The sequence below is a fragment of the Coenobita brevimanus genome, chromosome 72 (genome assembly GCF_032717465.1).
Source record: "Coenobita brevimanus isolate Jiangsu-jjx chromosome 72, ASM3271746v2, whole genome shotgun sequence".
In the NCBI taxonomy this organism is placed as follows: Eukaryota; Metazoa; Arthropoda; class Malacostraca; order Decapoda; family Coenobitidae; genus Coenobita; species Coenobita brevimanus.
The window spans coordinates 14147765-14170160 of NC_137025.1; the positions used below are offsets into that span (position 1 = coordinate 14147765).

The following is a 22396-nucleotide window of genomic DNA, read 5'->3' on the forward strand; positions in this document are numbered from 1 at the left end:
GCCGTAACTTCATGATCCCAAGCCTGTTTCCCTCTAGTAAATGGCTTGTGTAATGCATTTGCAATACTGCCCAAAGGACTGAGTGTGAAAGCTAGTCAACCCAAATGTATAGCCTATAGGTCACAGACAAACTTAGGTATGTTCATTCCACTTTGTTTAAACCTACTGAAGCTTGTGTAACTTGCGGGCACTTCATTATTATATTAAGCTGTGTAGTCTGATAAAAAAGTAAGCACCAATAGCAATGATTGGTAGATAATGCAACAAAAAGAAAGGTAAACGGTGACAGCTACTTCAAAACTGAGTAAAAGCTATGAAAATATGGAGGCACAATTCAGCCATTTTGTAAAGTCGCCTCTAGACTGGGGTTCAATAGAGGCGTCCTGCGCGGACGGGGCGTCTTTGTGTTGTGTTCCTGGCAGCCAATCAGTTCTCGTATTTCAAAACCAACGCTGCCATCAAATGAAAACCGTGCTATATACCGCGCATCCCAAACAAGCCAATGGTGTGCCGGGTTGCAGAAAGAGGCGTCCAATGGTGGTCTGGGTCTCAAGCGGGGGCGGCCAATCAGCGTCAGTCGGGCCAGCGCGCCAAAGCGTCCGTTAGTGTTCATGTGAGTGTCCGGACACAAATTCCTATCGGTGTTTTTCCTCGAAAATTCGGTGAGTACAGAAAATTTTGGATATGAGCGGAAAATCTAAATGTGATTGCATGGTGTTGAAATTCCGGTGATTTTGCTGTGGTATTTTCAAGTTTGTGTGTGTAGAGGTTAAGGTAGAAAACGAGGGAAAGTGTGCCAGGATAGCGTTCAAAAGTGGCGGGTAGCGTGGGGACGCGGCCCTCAGCGTCCCTGTCTGCGCCGCCACGCACCCGTCCTCCTCAGCCTAACACACGCAATACGCACAGTACAATTTTCATCTTCCATTGTTCAGCCGAGGAAATGCTAAGAGAAACCGACAGCCAAGTTGCTTTACCGGGAGAGGCGAGGTGATGGCGGGTGCGGGGCGGGGAAGTGACAGGACGACAGGATGGAGGCCATAGGCAACCACCTTACAACCTCCCCTTAAACACGAATTATAACAACAGTCTAAGGAGTACCACCTCAGAAATAGTTTCAGGATTGCGCTATACGTACTTTACACGCCTGAATTACGAAATCTTGCAAATATGTTGGTAAAAACAGATAACCATTCATTAATTTCTCCCGGCTAGGATTTTCCGCTGTCGAGAATGTTTGGTCACGGTGATAAATGTTTTTTTGAGGGGCATATGGAAGCCTTGTGACTCATGAATAAAATAGATATGATCGGAGTTTTTGACGTGTGGTGGAAGGGGTGGTTAGCCAGGTGTGGATGGGCAAATCTAGTAAGCCAGAGGACGGCGTAGTGAGTGAGCAGTCAGTGGTTCGGTGGCGAGTGTAATGTGGCTATCTTGTACTACACTTATTGTACAACTCGACGTCACTCCCTCACCGCCTCACACCAGCACACCCCCAGAGTTTGATGCTTGACACCACCACCTTCCTTCTCGCCTCGCTCACCCAGTTTCATGTGTCTCGCTTACTAGATTATTCCATTGAAAAACCATCCCAGTCTCGCTCATTCGATATTTCTCGCCTTACTAGCTTACACACTCCCTCAGTTCCAAACTCTCTCACTCCCATTATTTCACTCGCACCTCGCCCCACTCTCGCTTACTAGATTTTTCCAGTTAGAAACAGTCTCACTGTCCTCTCTCCTCTAACCTTGCTGTCTTGCACACACTTCCTCAATCCCAGTTTCGCTTGCCAACACTATCTGTACCATGATTTCACAAGGATATCTTCCTTAGTGAATATTACCAGTTGGAAACAGCCTCAAGCTAGGAACCTTGCTTTTTTTTTTTTTTTTTTAAATGCCAACAGCGGACTCTTAATTCAAACTGAGTTCGATGCATTGATGAGCATGGAACTGGGACTTTCATTGTAAGAAAATTATTAAGTTTGTCGTTCGCAAGCACTTAATTAGATTTTTCCACTGTGGGTAGGGAGGGCACGGAGCGAGGAGTTTAGTGCTTTCTCTTCATATATACTGTATAGTCAATGTAGTGCTGCTTTCGGGTGTCTGCCCATTCTTCTCCATCCTTCTTTCCTTCTGTCCTCTACCGTCTTTCTTTTCTTCATTCTTTCCTCGTCCTTCTGCCTGTGGGTGACTTCATATATAATTCATTCATCATCCAATCCTACGTTGCCCCATGAGGAGCGTAGGGGCCCGGGGCTAGAGAAGGTTTGGAGCCAGCATATCCAGTGTTTGGCCCTTGGCCTTTGATTGATGCTGCTACTGTGAGTGAGGCAATAGGCAGGATGAAGTTGGGGAAGGCAGCAGGTGTGTCTGGGTTGACTGCCGAAATGTTGAAGACTTCAGGAGATATAGGGGTGAGGTTAGTCACTGACCTGATAAATATGATTATTTATGAGCGTGTTGTCCCATATGATTGGCTGAAGAGTGTAATTGTAAATGTGTATAAAGGGAAGGATGATGCCCTGGAAAGAGGAAATTATAGAGGTATAAAGCTTTTAGATCAGTTAATGAAGGTAATGGAGAGAGTTTTAGAAGGTATGATTAGAGAAAGAGTGAATATTGATGAGGTGCAGGTTGGGTTTATGCCAGGTAGGGGGACCACTGATGCCTTATTGTTCGACAGCTTCAGGAAAAATATATTGGTAGGAGAAGGGATCTGTATTTTGTTTTTGTTGATTTGGAAAAGGTCTTTGACAGAGTCCCCAGAGAGGTGGTGAAGTGGGCAATGAGAAAGCTTGGCTTGGAGGAGTGGCGGTTAGGGTGGTTATGGCCAAGGTCCTTGGACCTTGGTTATGGCTATGTATGTGGGTGCTCGCACGCAGGTAAGGGTGAATGGAGATTTGAGTGATGAGTTTTAACTTTTCCGTGAATGTTGGTGTGTATCAGGGGTCAGTTTTGAGTCCCATGTTTATCATGGTACTTGAAGCCCTCTCATGTGACTTTAGAAACGGACTTCTGTGGGAGATGTTGTATGCTGATGATTGGGTGTTGATTGCAGAGAACGAAAGGAAGGCGGAGGAAAGGTTTAGGAAGTGGAGAGATGGTATGGGGCACAAGGGCTTAAGGGTAAATGCAGGTAAAACAAAAGTGATGATATCTTGGATTGGTGGCGGTTCTGTCAAAGACGAGGGAGAGTGGCCATGTGCAGTTTGCCACAAGGGCGTGGGAAGTAATTTTATCTTGTGCATTGTTTTTGATAAATGGGTGCACAAGAGATGTAGTGGTATCAAGGTAGACTGCGAGATAATGCTGATTTTATGTGTACGGCGTGTCGGGGAGAGCAGGTGGAGATTGTCAGGCGTGAAAGGATTGAACTTGCTGGTGAATCTCTTGAGTGTGTGGAAGAGTTTTGTTATTGAGAGACATGTTGTGTGCTGGAGGTGGGGTGAGAAGTGGTTGGAAGAAGTTCAGGGAGCTCTTGCCTCTTCTGACATTGAGAGGGCTCTCCCTACGTGCTAAGGGGTCTTTGTATGCAGCATGTGTTAGGAGTGTAATGCTGTATGGTAGTGAGACCTGGGCAGTAAAGGAGGAGGATATTCGCCGGCTCAGACGTACAGAAATGACAATGATTAGGTGGATGTGTAGTGCTTCCCTGCGTGCAAGGTCCAGGGGGGCTGGGTTTACAATGGAAGAGTTGAGAGGTAGGATGGGACTGGAGTGTATTGGTGTTGTGATGAGGAGAGGTAGATTGAGATGGTTTGGACATGAGGACAGGATGGGGGATTATGATTGGGTGAGGAAGGTGAGAAGTGTTAATATTGGGATGGGGTTATGAGGGGTAGACCGAGAAAGACATGGGACGAGGTCATTAAGTGTGACCTCAGGGTTAAGGGACTGAACAGGGAGGCTGCAATGGATCGTGCAGCATGGTAAGCCGCCATTAGGTGACCAAGGCCGACACATGCAAGCATGTTGGAGCCTTTAAAAACGAAACGATATATATATATATATATATATATATATATATATATATATATATATATATATATATATATATATACAGTATATATTGGATGGATTGGTGGACGGATTTCATGGTACCGTACCAGTTTCTCATCGTGTCACTCATACCAACCCCTCAGTTTTTTCAGGCCATTTTGGCTAGATGAGTTGATGGCCGTAGCAGTGGTGGTGGTCACTATATCTGCTTTGCTCTCTTAGTTTTATTCTTACCCTATATGTGAGACACGATATAATGCAAATACCGTCCCCTTTTTTTTTGGGGGGGGGGGAGGAGTGCTTTTAAAAATAGTCGCTCCGGCAACGATATAGTACCCGACTGGGGTAATAAAAATCAGTTAACCCATTTGCACCCAGAGTAGGACGTAACTGGGCATTTTCAAGTTAATAAAGAAGGGAACCCCGGGGTCGGTATAAGTTTCGCGATGATGAGCAGAGAGGCGGAGGGCAGTACGCTTAGTACCCTTCCAGCACAACAGGTTCTCCGTGGCTGAATGAAAACCTTGTGTTAACTAAAAATGTATATGGCGATCTCAATTGGACATATTAATACCTCGCACTAAGCCTTTGTATCTTCAACACGCAGGCACACAGTATACACCCGTCACTCCTCATTTTAGTGATATCCATACTAAGGCACTCATTTACATTCTTTCTTTCAAGCAGGTCAGAATAATTTATGTACCGGTACCTTAAAACACAAAGGAAAGCTTACGAGCAAAATCAAAGCCAGTAATAAAACGACACAAAAGTTTGTCATAGCGGACTTTGAGAGCAAAAATAAAAGCAATATATACAGAACTTAAGATGAAGAAAAAGTACAAAAGCAAGAATGAAATATCAAAGGAAATTTTGTGATTAATAAGCTAATAAAAAGCCCAAACAAAACTGTATACCTCGTAACAACGGGCTTTATCGTATCGTTATCAAAGCATCGTTAATCAGTACCGTATCAGGGCATCAGATAAGTTTCCTTCTTGTCTCTGAGATAACATTCATCTACTCCAGTGGCTAGCCCTGTATCTTCATCAGTGTACCTTGGTTGTAGGTGATGTGCTTTATATGTTTATGGTAAATAGGGTGGCATTATTATTATTATAAGTGACTTTACACTCCCTCTTCTATCTTTCTTTCCTTCATTCTTTCCTCTTCCTTCTGCCTGTGGGTGACTTTACACTGAGTGTCAAGCCGAATGGTTTCCTGTACACCAGGAAACCATTTATTACGCTGAGTGGTAACCATATAACCAAATTTTGGCGCCTGGTGGTTTAATGGGTAATTGCGCTCCAATCGGATTGAGCCGGTGAAGGTTTATATCCAAGGGGTGGTTGGGGTTTATTGCTCAAGTAATGCCCCTCAGAGATGAGTGAGGCTGGTCACTCTCATCTTAAATGTCAGAACCAACTTTCCTAGCCCCGGGCTTCTACGCTCCTCATGGGGCAACGTAGGATTGGATGATGGATGGATTATTATTATTATTATTATTTTTTTATTATTACAGGACGGGATGTACTGGATTATATTTCAGCTTTGTGAGTGAATAAAGTTAATCAGCTAGTATATTTCGTTTGACTGCTGGTAGCGCTACTTCTTAGGTTTCTTAACCGAGGATTTTCCCTTCTTCAGTGAAGTAATGGGACTTTGGGTAATGCCGATTTATAACATAGTTTTCTTACAGCACTTAGTCTAACCCCTTTACCACGAGATGCTCCGTAAAACTAGTGCCGATATAAATCGTCTTACTACAAGAAGAATAACAAAACTGTCATAATACTGAAATGTTTTTCACATTATTACCGTATAACAGGCCTCCTTGTCTGATTGTGGTTAAAAATGGTTGGAGGATATGATAAAGGAGAATGTTTCTAAGCACCTCAGAACGAGAGGCTTGCCAAAATGGAGTGAAATCGTCTGGCTATAAAAAAAATGGAGAGGCTAATCAAATCCCATCTAACCTTGGAATTATTATTATAGCTGCTGCGAAGGGCTGCCCTTTTAACCTTGCAACTTCACTTTATTAGCCAGTAAACAATAATGTGTAGTTTATGAGAATGGAATGGTTAGAGGAGAGATAGAGCAAGAACAAGGTGGAGATCATAATAAGGCAGTGACGTGTTGTGGGAGGAGGGTTGTTGCTGAGTATGGACAGTTAACCTTGAAATTTTGTGTCGAAACCTCACCTTCACTGGGGACACCGCCAGGCTGTACTGTAGCCTACATGGGCAGCAAAGTGACTGCAGATTTTGTGTTATTATCGTAGCCCAGTTTTCATAGATGATCAGTTGTACAAAGTCCCAGCCTCACCTGCAGTCCGAGTAAGCTGTCGAAGGAGCATCATGGCATAATTATTCTTCACTGCCTTTCTCACACTGAAAATACTAACTAAACTAGTTGATCGTGTAAGACAACGGGGTTTTAATGGAGCTAACGTGCAACGATTTTGTGTAGGATAAGGAAACTCCCAAAAAGAATGGTTAGGGTAATCTGCTTCGTTGTGGGAACAGGCTAGCTGCTCCACTTGTACAGCGATTTAACAGTTCCATTGTGTGAGGTCGATTGCAGCATTGACTTCTCCCAGGAGCTGCTAGTTATACTGTAGGTTGATTGAGCTACTTTTGCAACCCACTGTTGATGTCTTCGTTACTGATAGCTACCCGTGCCAGGGTTGGGAAAAAATCAGATTTCATTTAAAATCGGATTTTTATTATTTAAATCGATTTTTTCACTTTTTTGACGACATTTCGTTGTGCGGTATTAAGCCTTTGCCATTGTTAAATGTAACCATATTTTGGTATCAATTTTGAGAATTCAATCAAAAGTGTACACCATACTATAGTCTGATTCCCGCCCGTTTGCGGCTTAGGTGTGGCCCACACCTGTGGACAATGGTGCCACGTTTCCCCAACTTGCGATGTGAAACGGAAGCTGTTTATGTACAAGGCATCACAAATTCGATAAATTCAGATGAATAAAACTTACACTTGTGTATTTTGATGGATGAATCAACAGTAATCTTATTATGCATAAAATATTTTTTACAGTAACACAGAAACATGGCATACAGTACATATTGTACAGTGTCGCTAAAAGAAATAGCAGTCACTTTTAATGTTTTTTAGCGTAGTTTTAGGGTGGTTAATAATATTACAGTTATGGATATAATAGAATGAGCCTGAAAAAAGAAGAAATATGCCAATATCCAAAGTAAAAGAAATAATTCATATAATTCTTGTGAGTGGCAGCACTGACAGATAGCTTCCCTACAGAGAGAGAGAGAGAGAGAGGCAGGAGAGGGGCATGCATTGAATGCATTGTCGGCATCACTAAATATAACCAAACCAAATTAACAAATGAAAGCACAATTATAAATAACTTATAAAAGAATCAAAAGTACTCAGGGTAGCTCACATTTCCCGCCAGGAGAGAGAGAGAGAGAGAGAGAGAGAGAGAGGTCTGTCACTGCCTTCTTTGTATTCATTTGTTCCTTTGTACATACTGCACACACTGATATACATTGTTCCTATTGATGCACATATATCTATACACGTAATTTCTCTCTCTCTCTCTCTCTCTCTCTCTCTCTCTCTTCTAATACTGACCACGTGGTAGGTGAATCCAGCCCCCCCTTCCCCTTCCCTCCCTTCTTAATCCCTCCTGGGTGTCTCAGGTCAAATCCCCCTTCACACTTCCCCTCCCCCCTGGACCACCACCCCAACAAACCCACATCCACACTCCCACCCACACCTACACCCACACCCCACTACGTCGGGGTGTATGAATCAGTAACGTAACAAACCTCTCAGCAGACAGTAACTTTGACACTCCATCTACTACTAAATATAACAAAACCAAATTAACAGATGAAAGCACAATTATAAATAACTTATAAAAGAATCAAAAGTACTCAGGGTGGCTCACATTTCCCGCCAGGAGAGAGAGAGAGAGAGAGAGAGAGAGAGATAACGGTATAGAAAACGTGGCAACACTGTACACAGGTGCGGGCCACACCACAGCCGCAAACGTGCGCGAGTCCTACTTATAGGTCTCTTTTCCTTCCACTTGCAGTAGCGCGTCCATTAGCCGTGATTATATATCAGAGTTCAAGTAAACAAACTTACAGACTTACAAAATAATGATGTGAACGGGAAGTTGGAGTAAGCATATGCATCAAAGACTAGCACTTCTTGGTATGGGGGAGGTTACTCATGTTGCTGCATCACTGTGTGTCAGTTACTGATGAAAGTTGCCAACTTGTCTTTTGTATTTCGTCAAATCTGGATCATAATCATTAGACTGAATCATGTTACTGTGTAGGCTATTCAGAAAGGAGTTGAGCTCATGTCAGTAATGAACATAATCACATTCATAGTTATTATCAACAAAAGAGTCTTCTTTCCTATGTACAACTTGAATATTTGCCTTGCAACAGAAGGCAGTAGTTCACTGGTGCTTGACTTAATACAGGATCAATACAAGAGTATAGGACAAGCAGACTTGATGCATCAATACAATATACATCGATCATGTTCTCTATCGTCTTTTTTTACTCTAAAAAATGCATTTTGATATAAATCATGATTTTTTTTTTCGCTGATTTAAATGGATTTAAATCACTTGATTGAAATCATTTAAATCAAAACAACCCTGACCCTTACTGTAAAAAAAAAAAAAAAAAAAAAAAAAAAGTTTTCGCCCCTACAGTACTTCTCAGTTCTTTTGGTTCGGACGAGTCTATGCAATTGTTCAGACAACGATATTCCAATGGTTTGTAAGGCAAGTGTTTATTGATGTGTACTATTTGTAGGCTTGATATGTTGACATACGGTAAAAGGAGTCAGGTCATTTTGGTCTGTTTATGCTCATTACTGTTCATTCTGGTCTTTTTATGGTCATTGCTCTTCATTCTGGTCTTTTTATGGTCATTGCTCTTCATTCTGGTCTTTTTATGCTCATGGCTTTATGCTCAGTACTGTTCATTCTGGTCTTTTTGTGCTCATTACTATATTGTCTTTTACATTCATGTTTTTATTTTTGTCCATCCCTCTCCCCGCCCTCATCCATTCAATGCCCGTGGTTACTCTTACTCGTAGCATCAGGCGTTATCCCCTTCTTCCCGTTTTCCTCTCGTAAAATATGAACCGGAATATCCCGTTTCATTGTCTTCCTTGTCCACCACCCATCTGACCTTATATATTCGTCCAGCTGTATTTTGTGTGTCTCGTTCCCCATTCCTCCCGAATTGTTTTTGATCATAAATTAGCTTACCGGTACCTCTTCTCTTTCCCCTCAGTCTGCGATCTTTCAGCCAGTCAGCGTCCCATTGGATATATCTTAATTCATCCCGTTATATGTAGTCTGTCAACCTCTTTTCTCGCAGTCCCACCATTTACAAACTTCATTCCCATAGCCTCTCCCCTGCCTTTGCTTTCGTATCCTTTCCCTCAGGCCTCTGATACTTATCCTCTCCATGTCCTCTCCACACAGTCCTGTCGCTCCCGCCCACCTCTTCCAGCCATCTTCTACCCGTTTCCATTTTAGTTTAGCTTTCGTACTCTAACTACATCCTTTTCCAGTGCTCCGTTTCTGTGTACTTTCCCATGCCATTCCCCTCACGCCTTTGTCATATCACTCCCGCCTTTACTGTCCCCTTTCTACATGTTCTCATCTTACAGTCGCCCCTACCTCCTCCCCACTTCCATCACCATTGTGCCCCCCTGTATTCTTCCCCTCACCCCGTTGATCATTCTTTCCTTTCACTCCTTTATTTCCTCCAGACATCTCCTGCTTCCCTTCGCGCTATTCTCATCCCTTCATCTTCCATATTCTCCCTTCTCCCCATGCCTCTTTGCTGAGTTTATTACCCTTCCCTTGGCTTTAGAAGGCATACCCCTCCCCCTGTCCGTGCTCACATCCTCCTCTCGTATCATTCTTACTCCCTACTTTGTTGTTTCATGCTGTTCCCCTTTGTGTAATCCTAGTTTCTCTCTCTCTCTCTCTCTCTCTCTCTCTCTCTCTCTCTCTCTCTCTCTCTCTCTCTCTCTCCCTCCCCCTCCCCCCACTTCGTCTGTTTTCCGTTTCTCTTAGGCCTCATCTTTTCGTATCTCTTCTTCCGTCTTTCAAACGGTCCTCACCTCTCCTTTCCGTATCTTATTCCTTTCCGTGTTCCCATCTTACATATACACCACTATCTGCTTTCGCATTGTACGGTACCGATACATCCCCTCACTTCCCCCCCCTGCTGTGTCGGTTGCTGTATCCTGCTTCATCCCGTATATTCCCTACCTCTTCCTCCTTCCCTATTCTCACGGATCCTCCTCTTCGTAGGCTAATCCTTGCATTTCTTCTTTCTCTTCATCCTTGTCTCCTCCCTGCCCCACCTGTTGCCGTGCCCTGGTACTGGTACTGCCCTAACAAGATGTACAAATGGCAGTGGTCCATGTGTAGCCTAGGCAGTGTTGCAGAACAGGTGGTGTGTGTACTGGTTTACCTTGTGTGTGTGTGTGTGTGTGTGTGTGTGTGTGTGTTCTTCCTACATAGCCTAACAATCCACACACATACCCTCACGGCCACTGCTCAGTGTAGTACAATACAGATTTGTCTAGTATGGAGGCCCTTGACTAGCCTACACAGCCATGTCTTACTGAGTTCTTCTTGATTTATAATGCGTGATCTAGCATTGTCGGGTATAATTTAACTAGACAGAAATCATGATTATATAAAGCACACAGTATTGAACTAGGCAAACCGGTGCTCCTAGAATCAGATTGTACCATAGCTACTCTTAAAAAAAAAAAAAATTGGAATTGTATATTCCTCAACGTTTTTTGTATGGCATATATTTGCGATATTACTTTTTACTCTAGTGCATGATGGGCTAATAATAAAAATCATATAGGGTAAAGAAGAGCCTAGCATCTTTACTAATAGTTACACCCCAGAGTTGCCTTGGTGTCCCTCCACCTACACCAGAAGTTTCCTAAAATGTAAGTGTGGGGTGTTTCACGTACCCGTAAGTTGCCCCATCTTCATCTGCCTCCACTGCTCACTTGTCTCCGCTGTTCTGTTCACTTGCATCACTTTGCGTTTCCCTGTTTTCTTATCACCAGCCCTCAGCTTTAATATCCATATTAGCCAGGCCGGTGTCATGGGAGAAAGTGTAGAATTTCTGACTGTAGGCTGATTTTTGCCGATGTTGATTTATATTGGGTACTGGGATGGAACGGTTGAGGAAATATCCAATGTAGCTTACTGGTACCGGTGCCTATTAGTTGTTCAGTGGCCAACATACTTCGTATTGGTAAGTAGGCTATATGTTATAGAGGTTGTCCACAATTTTACGCTTCTGAATTAAATGTGCACATAATGGGAGGGTACCAGTACGATAACCTATACTAGGGACAAAGTTACGGCACCAATATCTGTCCATCGTTTTGAGTCTGTCATAATCATTTACGGTACCTTGTAAACTACTGTCTTTTTTGTGTCCGTAACGTAACCATTTGTTTTATGAGTACCGTAGAGATTTCCCCCCAGATATTAAGGTGCTACACCACTCTAGTAGGCTACGTGATTGGGCGCAGCGTGTGAGTGCTGTAAGCTACCGGTAGGCTACTCAATATTGATTTACTCCTGTAGCTGCCTGGGTCGAGGAGCGTTTGGTCCATTGATGGTTGGAGGGAGGGTGGGAGGGTGAAGCCTTGCTCGTGTTGCCGACCAGTGGATTACCACCAGTTCAAGTGACAACACAAGTCTCCCTCTTTGCAGTAGCCGTAGGCTACTTTTTTTTTTTTTGTGCCTTATAATAGACTGGGACACTATTTCCTAAAAGTTACGAACAAATGGTGCGTTTTTGTAGTGGCCAAGGTTGGTGGCTTACTTATATATAAGAAAATAGGAGGATGTCCACACCTAAGTTGAATGTAATCGACTGCAGGTAACAAAAGCGTTAAGCCAAAAAAAAAAAAGGTGTTTTGAATAAACCATGGGACTATAACAGTCTCTCTTGGCCTACAGGAGGCTACTCTTAATTGATCTCAAATCCTATTGTATTCATTTTATGTTTAGACCTCCATAGCCCACTCAGCTTATCCGGAGTGCTACAGTGGGAGAAGTATATACGTTGAGTCTGAAATGTCTGAAAAGGAAGGTAAACTGCAGCCTAATAGTCTGAAATGTCTGAAAAGGAAGGTAAACTGCAGCCTAATAGTCTGAAATGTCTGAAAAGGAAGGTAAACTGCAGCCTAATAGTCTGAAATGTCTGAAAAGGAAGGTAAACTGCAGCCTAATAGTCTGAAATGTCTGAAAAGGAAGGTAAACTGCAGCCTAATAAGAATGAACAGTTTAATACTTTTTCAGGAGGACACTACCGTACTGTATAATGTTTTTGTACCGGTATGTTGTAGTGTCGTGCATGAGTAGGACGGGGACATAATGAATCTGTAGACAAGCTGGTGAGTATAATTTGTAGAAAGTTGATTTCATTATCTTCCTTTCCCAGTTTGCCACATTTACTTGGGGAAATCCAGAGTAATAGTGCCCCCCCCCCTCTCTCTCTCTCTCTCTCTCTCAAGCAGAGAACGGAAAACCCAAATAATTCCTCCCCTCCCCACCATCCTGTGCCAATGGAGATACGAGGCTGCTTGTAGTACAAGTGCTGGGCGCTGGGGTGTCCTCATCCCCACGCCACTGTAGTCCACCCACCACTCATGTTTCTTGTAGTCCCTTATTGCATGAGGACTGTTTCTTTTCTGATTTTTGTCAAAAGTAGAACATAATTGTCCTCAGTGATCTACGGCGAGTTTAGTTGAACAGTTGTCGGTTGATTTTAATCAGCTTAGGAGTGACCCCCCCTCTGAATACAGAGAAAAGCAAATAGCAACAGGCCAGTAGACCCAGTCGTGGTTGTGTGTGTGTGTATTTATTTATTTATTTATTTATTACCGGGTATATATAATTCAGCACACTGATACCAAAGGAAGCACAGTAAATAATTTTTTTATTTTTGCCGTCAACGGGACGGCCTGTGGCGAATTAACTCTAAGCAGAGACACTAGACTATACCGTACTCTTTTTTTTTTTTTTTTATCTTTTTTAATTGAGACACTAGACTATACCGTACTCTTTTTGTTTAAATCTTTTTTAATTGAGGCGAAGATGCACTTGACAGGTTGATGATGATTGGCTGAATGCATAGGCGGATCTGGATGGCCATTCTAGGGGGGGCCAAGCAAGAAAAGGGTGCTATAGACGGCTGTTCTGGGGGGGGGGGCAAGAAAGGGGCGCCCGCTGGTAGCCAGCTTCTTTAAATTTTCACTACTTATTACGTAGGCCTATATATCAAATTCTTATGCGTAGGCTAACTTTTGGAAGGTTAGGCTAGACATATAGTGAACGTTTTCTATAGGAAAACGTTCACTAACGTCCTCATTTCCATACACACACACAAACACATGTAGCTATTAAAAGATACTTTTGTGTGCGACATCTGTACTGTATGTTTGGGTGAGGGTGAGGTGCCCGGCGCTTCTTGCCTATGGCCCTAGGAGTTGAAAATACAAGAGGCGCAGCAAACAACTGGAAGGAATTACAGAGGGGCGCCAACATACCTCCTGGAAGGGAGGGGGCCATGGCCCCAATGCCCCCCCCCCCAAATCCGTGAGTGGCTGAATGCAACATTACTTCATAATCTCTTTACAATAGGCTGCTCTTTAGCATTATTAATTAACAACATAATTATACCTGAGGGGGGAAATTTGGTTAAGTAGGCTGTTATTCGGACATGTTGCATTCAGCCAATCATCATCAACCTGTCAAGTGCATCTTCGCCACAGGAATATATATATATATATATATATATATATATATATATATATATATATATATATATATATATACTGTAAGCTGTAAACCGATTCTAGTCAACTGACTTCAGAGGAGAAGTCGTGTTAAAAGGAAAATGAGCGCTGGCAACGTTATGAATGGCGTGAGGGTTTTATGACACCATTCTGGCTGACAGAGGGTAGGTTGTTGGTTGTTTACTTCTTGCTGCTTATTTAATTATTTTGTCATGACTGGTGCTTCCTAATGTGTAGTGTATTTGAAGAGAGATGGTAAGATGAAGTTGCGTTCTTAGGGTTTGGAGTTTAAGGCATTGTTATTTTCAGGCTGTGCCGACATAGCATTTGTTTACTAATTAATGAATATGTTGTGCGTTGTTTGTTCGTTTACTGTCCATTACTAAATGATTATAAATTTTATACAGCCAAGGTACTCTATAGGCATACCCGTACGGTACGGCACTGGTAGCAGTCGTAATTTTAGCTATTGTGGAAGATTATGATGTGGCAGACAGGTTAAATGTTAAGGTAGGTGTACTCATTTCACAGGACATGCCGTTGATTAGGTCTCCCAATCCCCCCCCCCCCCGCCACCGTGGGTGGGAGGGGCAGGGTGATGACACTTAATATACCATTGCACGTCATAATTTATCCTATCTGTATTATATATATATATATATATATATATATATATATATATATATATATATACTATCTGTGTATATATATAGGCCTATATATATATATATATATATATATACTATCTGTGTATATATATAGGCCTATATATATATATATATATATATATATATATATATATATATATATATATACTATCTATATATATATATATATATATATATATATATATATATATATATATATATATATATATATATATATATATATATATATATATTAAATAGGTGGTAGTAAATGTGCCGCTAATTTGATGCAGGGCAAATACGTTTAAATACGTACCGTAGCTAATATAATGCCGTTTATTTAGCCTACATTAAAAAAGTCTGTTAAAGTGGATGGTCCCTCGGCAGGTGTTCTCCTTTAATGGTGATGGTAACATACGGTAGTTAACTGGTACCGGTATTTTTTGTTTATCGTGTTAAAAGACCTCAATAACGCGTTTAAAAAAACTCACTCAGGCACACAAATACATGAAGAAATGTAATAGCTTGTATCAGTTACGTGAGACGACAACTCTCTCTCTCTCTCTCTCTCTCTCTCTCTCTCTCTCTCTCTCTCTCTCTCTCTCTCATCGATTTAGTCTGGGAGTGTGTGGTAGTCTAGGTGGTGTCATTGAAGTGGTTGTGTAGGTTAGGATTTTAGTCTCTCTCTCTCTCTCTCTCTCTCTCTCTCTCTCTCTCTCTCTCTCTCTCTCTCTCTCTCTCTCGTTAAATATAGCCTAAACAGCTGAACAAGGAACAGGGGCATCATACGAAACTTAACGACGAGAGTGGGGGAGGGAGGCGAAGTGAACACATGTGTGCATTGGTATGTGAGAAATTGGGTGTAGGTGTGTGAGTGTCTGAATGTACTGTAACTGAGAGAATGTGAGGTATATGCTTGTGTGTATCGGTATGAGGAAAGAAGTATGTGTGTGTGTGTGTGTGTGTGTGTGTGTGTGTGTGTGTGTGTGTGTGTGTGTGTGTGTGTGTGCGCATCCTTACATAACCCTGACAGCAGCCCGTCTGGTGGGCTAGAGTGAGGCATAGAGACAGCGGTTGCTTGGCTTGGCGCAGGACAGTCTGTGGTTTGAGCGAGTCGTCGTCCTGAGGTGACAGGCAGGGGTTTAAGGGGTGGGAGGGGTTGTGTTGTGGTGACGTGGGGAGGAGTTATGATTGTGGTTTGTGGTGTTGAGGTGGCAGATTGGTGTTGGAGGGAGTGACGCGGGGGGAAGAGTTTTGATCGTGGGTGGTTGTTTTGAGGTTATGTCGAGTTGAGCTGGTGGTTGTGATAGTACAGGATAGTTTTGATGGAGAGTTGGGGAGGGAGAGGGGGTTGTGGTGGAATGGGGAGGAGTTATGATTGTGGGTTGTGGTGGGGTAACGTGAGCTGGTGAAAGTGTGAATCTGGAGTTGTAAGGGGGTTGTGGTTTAATGTGAACTTGTGATGGAGCTGAGATGGCAGACAGGATTTGAGAGGGTGTGAGGGGTTGTGGCGGAGTGGGGAGGAGTTAATGTGGTATGTGATGGGTTAATGTGAGGTGGTGAAAGTTTGGTTTTTGAAGTTGTGGGTGGTACGGTAGTGTAAGGGGATTGTTAAGTAATGTACCGCTACATATATGTATAGTGGAGTGACTATTTTTACGGGTTGCAGTATGAGTGGTTGCGGTTTGTGGGTTAGTGGTTACTTTAATGCAAGAATAAAGAACAAAAATCTGGATATCTGCAGCAGGTTGTTCTGCTTGTTGTATGGTAGTTATGTGGTAGGCTGTGAAGAGTTGTCCGGCTCGGCAGTGAGGGGTTGTAGCGTTTTACACATGTGGAATGGTGGTTGGACGGGGTCTGGTAATAAAGGAGTAGGGGTGGAAACGTAGATTGGTTCTGGGAAGGTCGTGGTGGGTTGTGTGCGTGTGTATGGGTGGAGGGTGGGCTGGTTGTGAGTTGTGAGGAGGTATGGAGGTTTGTGTTGGTGGATGACTACTCGGTAGCTGTAGTAGTGATTGTCAGCTGGTTGTATTTTGTGAGGCTGCGATGGCTTGGAAGTGTTCAGTTGCTGTGGGTTGTGACAGTGTGGCATGGTTGAAGTTGGACGGGCTGTTCTACTGTAGGGTGGTTGTGAGTTGTAGAAAGTATGTAACTCCACATGTTGATAAGCTAGCAGTGATATTGTTCAGGTAGGATTGTGGATAGTTTAACTTGCACTTATTTTTCTAGGCAACCATACTGGCTTAATAATTTCATTATAATAGACTAGGCTAATGGGTGATAGTCGAGGCTGAGAATACTATAGGTTAGGCTCTCGGATCGGAGGTGAATATTACCATACCGGTTTATATATTTTTTACAGAGTATTGTTTTGGATTAGGATATGTTGTCAGTTTGAATAATGTACTGCCATAGATCCTACCTAGGTGGATAAAAATGTACCGGGTAGTGATATTGATGTATGAAGGCCAAGGACGTGGTTGTGAGCTAGCTTTGGCATCCTTGGGGAGACTGGGTTGTGCAGTTAGCCTAATAGTGAAGTGTCCTACATTGATAATAGCTACCAGGGCTATTCATTCGTGATGTGGGTCATGGGTGTCGCTTCTGAGTGAGGCTGTTGGTTCATATGGTTTGTTTTGTGTACTGTACGGGTGTGGTTGTAGGTGTCAGTATAATAAAAATTCCTGTAATAAATATAAGTTTACTGGCAGCAGAAACGTACGGTACTGTTGATACGCGTATAGCTTGTTATGGTTGGGAAATGACTACTTGAAGTATAGCAGTCGTGAATAGACTGGGTTGTACTGGTGTCGTGGAGTGTCCTACATGACTGATACCAGGACCACTGGCTCTTGATTTATGGGTCATAGATGTCACATTTAATTGTGGCTTTCGATTCATGGCAGTTGTTGCTGTTGGGAATATGCTGTTCTGGTTATGGTACAGGTGTAAGAATAATATTTGGTTTTTATATAGATGTGGTTTTGGTTGTAGCCAAGTTTAAAGAATATTTCTGTGGTTATGAGAGTTCGCGGGATGTAGATTTCTGGGGTATCGCGTCATTCATAAATTTAGGAGCAGTCGTCATTATGGTTGTCCTGCAAAACGATGACGTCTTTTGCATTTTATTCTTTCCACCACCAGTCTGGTTTGGTCATCGTAGGAGATGTCTGGTAATGAGGGGGGTAAACAGAATCACCCGTGAGCTGTTCTGTACGTTGAAGTATAGCTTGTCTTTTCTTGGTACCATCCGATGATAAGGGTTATATTCAGCGTAGGAGAGACCGTGGCAGTTACCGTGACTAGTAAAAACGTTAGAAAGTCTCCATTAAACCAATAAGTGCATTTAAGCCGCATATACTGTACTTGTAACCGTCAGGCTCTTTTATTCACTCTACGGAATTCCTCTCGGTGGAGGGAATAAAGGGAGTGATGTATAATTATATCCATGGCCAGGAGAGCATGGTACGGTTATGGAGAGGAGCATGACTGGAATCTGAACAGTGGTCTGAGTCTTGTCTGAGTAGGCCATGAGAACATTTTGTGAGTAGACCTGTGAAGATTTATTGCACTGGTTGTGGTTATGGCAGACGCGGAACGATTTGTGGTGATGGGAAACAGAGCGTGGTTGAAACTGTGGTTGAAGAATGCGATGCACGGTAGGCTACCTTACTATCCAAAAACTTAACCCCCAGCCTACCCTACTCGTCGTTCATCTGGCCAACCCTAGAGTGTGGATTTCAAAGACCTAACCCAGCCATGCCTACTGTGTCTATTTATCGAGTTGCTACGATGCAATGTAACCCAATCTGGTGCATGACAATCTTTTTTTTTTTTTTTACAGTGGTTGTTTACATAGCGTATCCTCGTGTCTGGGGATTATCCTAATGTTGCCGCATTATCATGCTTATTTATTTTTATAAGCTGTGACATTTATAGCTGTGTTAATATAGCCAGTAAAGATTGTATCCTTCCCCGTCATAAAAGTTAATATGCTGTACTGTAGTCATTTTCCTGCATACTAAATTCAGATTTGTACATTTACGGTTTATACTGTTCTTCGATATTGTCGTTATTACCATGAGAGGACCCCTAAGCTGAATAAAATCATGTGATATCTCTACTCGTATTAATGTTGCCACTGAACATTTATCCCCGTCGTAAAACTATTGTAGCATATCCTCATATTTTATTCATTGGTATGTGTGCTTCTGTACAGTACTATCACCTTTACCACCAGAGGACCCCCAAGGCGATGAAAATTTGATTGTGGTAGGAGTAAAATGTAAGGACGTCACCATACTTATTAGGGTAATAGTTTTTCTAACCTGTGCACTGCGAGAAGTTTCCCCTAAACCGTATAGAACAGTCGCGTTAAAATGAAGAATCCATACACATAATGATGAAGCAATAAGGCTGCCAGTACCAAATTAACCTCATACTATCCTCATTGAGACTTGCATTCTGCAGTACATGCATATTATGGTTCTGTTTAGATAATGACGAAACTCAATTAAATTACGGTACCTTTTTTAGCCAAGTACCGGTAAGTGCAGACGGCAGTGCTGTGAAAACGCGAGTTGGTAGGTGTGTTGTTGGTTTGTGAGTACCGGTAGTAACCCGGTTGTAGACTTTTATAGTTTCCTGTCTGCTGGTTTTGTCTTGTGTTTCCCTGGCCTGGCTTATTCATTTGTGGGGGAAGATGGTAGTGCTGTAGGAGTGTGAGTAGACTGGGTAGATGTGTTGTAAATTTGTAAGCCTTTCCTAAAGTCCTTTATACTAGCTAAAACAGCCTAACATTCATTTTTAAGGGTAAGCGGTAATGTTGTGAGAACGTGAGTATGTGCGGTATACTGTATAGCCTAGTTGTATGTGAGTATAATAGGGATTCAATTGTTTCCTATCTGTATTCTAGCTAAAGCAGACAAACTTATTTCTAAGAGCAGGTGGTTGGCCAGCAGTGTGAGAATGTGGGTGGCCTGGGCTCAGTCGTTGTAGTGCGAGTTTGTGAGTAGGGCCATCCTAAATTCCTCTATACTAACTCAAAGAAAAAAAAAAAAGGAAACATTAAAGTGGAAGAGTGACGGTAGTTTTGTGAGAATGTTGTGAGTAGGATCCGATAACTTCCTCAGTACTAGTTAAAACTGACAGACTTATGCAAGGGTAGACGGTAGTGTTGTGAGAATGTAAGGTAGGCTAGGCATGGCGGGTGTAATGGGTAGGATATACAAGCAAGATCTCTGTAACTTCCTCCAAGCTAGTTAGGTTTTATGTCTCCCCAAACTGCCACACTTATTCACATCCAAAGGTAGACGTTAGTATGGTAAGAATGTGGGTAGGTGTGTTGTGGGTTTGTGAGTGGTTAGTGGTCTGGTTGTATATATTAGTAACCCATACACGTGTGGTTGGAATGTTGCTTCGTAGACTCGCTAGGCTACTTCCTAACCCTCTTGTATATTCCTCCCCCCCCCCTCTCTCTCTCTCTCTCTCTCTCTCTCTCTCTCTCTCTCTCTCACACACACACACACACACACACACACACACACACACACACACACACACACACACACACACACCTGGACCCAACCCAAACGTGGTTTAGAAAAAATTGGTAAAAGTGCTGGTACGGTAGTAGAGGTGATGGTGAGGAACGAAACACGGAGTTGCTAAGAATACCAGTGTGTGTGTGTGTGTGTGTGTGTGTGTGTGTGTGTGTGTGTGTGTGTGTGTGTGTGTGTGTGTGTGTGTGTGTGTGTGTGTGATCATTGCCTACTGTCGAAGAATGTTTTAGTCCGTCGTAGTACAGTACAAGGTTTTTATTGCAGTATGATGTAATATATTCGGTAGGTACCAGGCCAGTAGCTAAATGGAGAAAATCCGAGGCTACTGGCAGGAACAAACCATACCTTACCATCAGACTTTGGCTTGCCGGTAATGGATATAAATTCAGTTACCAAAGTGTGAAGCCATTACCATATGAACTACTGTAGATACCTTAACCAGTGTGGATTTGTGATTTATTAAACCAGCATGGAAAGCAGAGACCGGTAGGTCTATAAAATGAAATGTAGTACTGTGGCCAAACATCCGAACCGTCAAACTGTATTCCCTACACTTCCTGGAGACTTACAGTTGATATAGTACTGGCAGTAGTGAAGGCTGGAAGGTAGAATAGGCCTACTACTGTGAACAGTGTAAAAGAGAATCCGTTCGAAAAACAGGCTAGTGTTCGCAGGTACAAGTGAAACACGTGTGAGGTTAATGTTAAATGTGTCAGAAGAGTGGGGGGAGTGTTGTGCTTGGATGAGATAGGTTACGTTGAGAGGTGTGGGTAGTTGCTGACACACCGGATGGCGCCCGCCTGATAACCACAGGACTGTGTTGAGCAATAGATAACTTGTGGGTTTAAGTTTGGTGTAGAGCCCACCGCAGATCACTTATTATCGTACCGTACCGAACATACATGTTAGCTTTAATGGGTAGAAAAGCAGAGAGAAACCTGTACTTTACACAGTAAAAATCATCCAATATGCCGCCTGGCTCTCACCTGAGAGTCCCGGGTTCGATTCCCGGCATAATGGTGATATACTGGATGTCTTTAATGGGTAGACTACAGAAGCTAGGAAGATGGAATGGTGCCTAGGCTACTTTGATAGGTAACCAGGTGTAAGGTTTCAGGTTTCACATGAGAATTGGGTGGAAGGATAATTACTTACAAGTGTTTGCCACAGTAGTAGGGCGAATGATAATTACTTACAAGTGTTTGCCACAGTAGTAGGGCGAATGATAATTACTTACAAATGTTTGCCACAGTAGTAGGGCGAATGATGTGTGTGTGTGTGTGTGTAAGATAGTGTACTTTGGGAAATGCTTTTTGTTGCCGCCACACCGGATGACGTCCACCGGAATACTACGGTACAGTGTTGGACAGCAGGTAGTTAGTGGGTTTCAGTTTAGTGTGAAACGTACTGCAACAGCCTGCCGAACGTAAACATTAGCGTTTGTAGGTAGCACTTTAAGAGGTGTGATAACTAACTTAAGCAACATTGAGAGAACCAGGTGTAGGGTAATTTTTCATTTGTTACAGAAAATCAGATGGAATGATCATTATTTGAAAAATGGGATAAAGTGTTGTGTACGTTGTGAGGTACTTTTTGTTCCTGCCACACCGGATGACGTCCACTAGATAGAGTTACGGTACTGTGGTGGGCAAATAGATTGTGGGTTAGCACTGAGGACAGAGTGCACCACAGTTGATTATTACCATATCGCACTGAACGTTTGAACCTGGACGTTAATTTTATGTGTTGACGCAAGACCATACCGGTATTCTTGGCTTTGAAGCGGCATGCCGGTACGACACTTCTAGTAATTTTTGTACCCCAGATAATTTTTGCAGGAAAACTCGCGTAGTCTGATTAGGATATCCGTAAACCTATTCTGTGCGATGACATCTCACGTCTGTATGTTTGGTCTTGCTGTTCCTACACATTCAACTTTGAGACCGTGTTGAAGGGGTTAAAAGTGATCTCCATACACATTCATATACGATGTTTACGTTTTAATATTGGTATTTCTAGACGATTTTATTTATCCCTCGGGAGAACTCTTAGTGAAGTTAGTTGTTATTGCTTATCCCCGGTCTGTCTGACCAAGAAAACTCTTCGACCACCGGTAAGCAATTGCTTCGTTGAGACCCTCCTACAGGTACGGTATAATACATACACCGTGAGAGGAACTAGCGCCCCCTTGTGGTGTTACCAGGGTCGAACCGGGGTCCTTTACACGGCGAGGTGTAGGGAAGTATGAGAAAGTTTGGCTCCAGGGTGGACGTCACAGCTGCTCTACCCAGTGCACATCGCCACCTTACGTAGGC

At 42.7% G+C, this 22396-nt stretch overlaps 1 protein-coding gene across 1 annotated transcript in view; it reads left to right on the forward strand.

The window, feature by feature from the left end:
- Positions 1-622: 622 nt before the first annotated feature.
- The window catches only part of LOC145407034 (delta(14)-sterol reductase TM7SF2-like), an 82969-nt gene continuing 61195 nt past the window's right edge, over positions 623-22396 (forward strand). Inside the window, exon 1 of the mRNA XM_080278055.1 lies at positions 623-662. The gene's annotated coding sequence lies outside the window, so the exon portion shown is untranslated. The remainder of the gene's footprint in view (positions 663-22396) is intronic.